This window comes from Lactuca virosa, chromosome 5 (genome assembly GCF_052849685.1).
Source record: "Lactuca virosa cultivar CGN04683 chromosome 5, Lactuca_virosa_CGN04683_v6, whole genome shotgun sequence".
Lineage (NCBI taxonomy): Eukaryota > Viridiplantae > Streptophyta > Magnoliopsida > Asterales > Asteraceae > Lactuca > Lactuca virosa.
Genome location: NC_136430.1, coordinates 292,028,588 through 292,031,320, shown reverse-complemented (window position 1 = coordinate 292,031,320; position 2,733 = coordinate 292,028,588).

Here is a 2,733-nt window from a genome sequence, read left to right as displayed (position 1 = left end):
TTCAATAGTTAAAACATAGATCCAAAGTAGGTTGCATGTGAACTTAGGAATTGTTTTCTAGTTTATTTGTTTTACCTAAAACCCATCAGTTGGGTCATTGGAATGAAAGGGGGGTTTCATATTTGCTCAGGTTACAGTCGATTAGGATTTAGGGATTCTTCAAGAGTGGGAGTAGGGATGAAGATTTGTCAGTCAGGGCAAGGGTTATGATTTTTAGTCGCCAGCATAAGAACTCAAGGAATTGTTTGATGGGTTTTGAGCATTCTAACACTTCCTAAGTGTACATGCAACCCTAATAACCTTGGATCTATGTTTGTCTAATAATCATGCAAAGTTGAATTCCAAGGTTATATTCCTATCTAGCATACATGGGGAACATTTTTAACTTGAATGAAAGATAGAATAACTTACCTTGTTGTTGATTATGATCCTTGAAACCTTGTGAGCCTAGCACCCCAAGTGTGATGCCTCAAATGCTTCACACAACACCAAATGCAAAGGAGTAAACTTTGAGAGAATCTTACACTTGCAAAATCGGCTCTAGCCCTCTTGTTTCTTATGTGTCGCCAATTTTAGTGGAGAATGGGTTTCTTATATAGTGTTGACACATCTAGGGTTACACCATGTAAACCCTAATGTGTCATGACTCTTCATTTCCATGACCCATGGGTTTGTAACTCCCATGGAGCATCCATGGAGCATCCTATGGGTGGAACCCAACTTGATAATCCATGGAGCCTCTTAGCCCACTATATAAGATATGGAAGATTTACATAATCTACCCATATATTTAATTAGTTATCTTTTGATCACTTAATTAATTCTAAATTAATTCTTGATCAAACTAATTAAATAATATTATTAATATATTAAAACTTATAATATATTAATAAACCATAAGTGTTATTTCTCTCATTTTAGTTTATCCAATTGCATGGTGCCATGCAACCCAAATGGACCATGTCGGGTCGGGTCAAGTACATACCAGAAATAGTTATGGACTTAGACACCTTATCCAACAGTCTCCCACTTGGATAAGTCTAATAACTATAACTGCAATACTTCAGGAACCGATCGGCAATCGTAGCTCTTTCAAGGTCTCTCGGAACTGAGAAGATGATGATACGCCATTTAAGATAAGTGATCATATAATCCTCTGTTCTAGATATCAGCCGGACAAATACATGGAACAATGTCTTACTTATTGTCCAGCAGTTTGTTTCCCGATTTCCGATTTGTTTGACAAAGAACTTAATTGAACACATCAACTTAGTTCTGACCGGGCCCGGTACATAGGTCAAAACAAAATCATCGAGGGGCCCAGATATCAACTTCTAATCCAAGAAGGAACAGATAAACTTCGACTCATATGTTTGTTCTACGACTCATTGAATTATACACAAGAGCACGTTTTATAACATCGAGTTACCAATGCGTTTTCGTACAATCAATGCATAACCAACTCATAAGTAACAAATCATATATCTAGGTTTGAAGACTTATATGATATTACCGTCTCACGATCACTCGAGATAAATTCCATGAAGTGATTCCAGTGAGCGTGGGTTGAGTCCAATGCTCAGAACTTATGAGCACTCATGAGTGTTGTAGCCATGTCCAACAACTTAGACCTCTGCAACCAATCATGACAGTCTTGATTCATACCTACTTCCGACATATGACCGACTGTGGAGGTTCGAATAATATGATATACCAAACATAATTATTCTGGAACTCAAAACATGCAAAAGAAATATAGTAAACGATCGACAAGAGATAGCAACACTTTACTTATAAATAAAACACCTTTTATTCATCATCTAATGTCAATTACACTTTACAAATTTCAAGGTTATCTACCTACTAAATCTAATATCATCCTTCAGCCCTATGCTCCAAGCATGCTGGAGATGCTTAACCCGAGTCAGTCCCTTCGTGAGGGGATCTGCTGGATTCTCATCCGATGATACCCTCTTTGCCACGAGGAGTCCTTCTTCTATTCGATGTCTGATGAAATGGTATTTTCTGTCGATGTGTCTGGATCTCCCGTGATCCATTGGTTCCTTGGCTAAGGCAACTGCAATTTCACTATCACAGAAAATTTCCATTGGCTCTTTAATAGCTGGTACAACTCCAAGGTCTCCAATGAAGTTCTTCAGCCATATCGCCTCCTTTGCTGCCTCGCTAGCTGCTATATACTCTGATTCGCAAGTTGAATCAGCCACTGTCTCTTGCTTGGAACTCTTCCAAGAAATTGCTCCTCCATTTAAGGTAAAGACCCAGCCTGACTGAGAGCGGAAATTATCCCTACAGTCTGAAAGCTAGCATCACTATACCCTACAACTCTCAAGTCTTCACTCCCACCGAGGGTAAGGACCCAGTCCTTAGTCCTCCGTAGGTACTTGAGGATATTCTTTACCGCAGTCCAGTGTGCCTTGCCAGGGTTCCCCTGATACCTGCTAACCATGCTCAAAGCAAAGGCTACATCAGGTCGAGTACACGTCATAGCATACATGATCGATCCTACAGCCGAAGCACAAGGTATTCGACTCATTTCTGCTATCTCAGCCTCAGTACTAGGGCTTTGTGTCTTACTCAATCTGGCATTACTCTGGATGGGTAACTCTCCTTTCTTGGAGTCCTGCATGCCGAATCTCTTCAACACCTTATCCAAGTAAGTACTCTGACTAAGTCCAATTAGTCTTTTACTCCGGTCTCTCAAGATCCTTATCC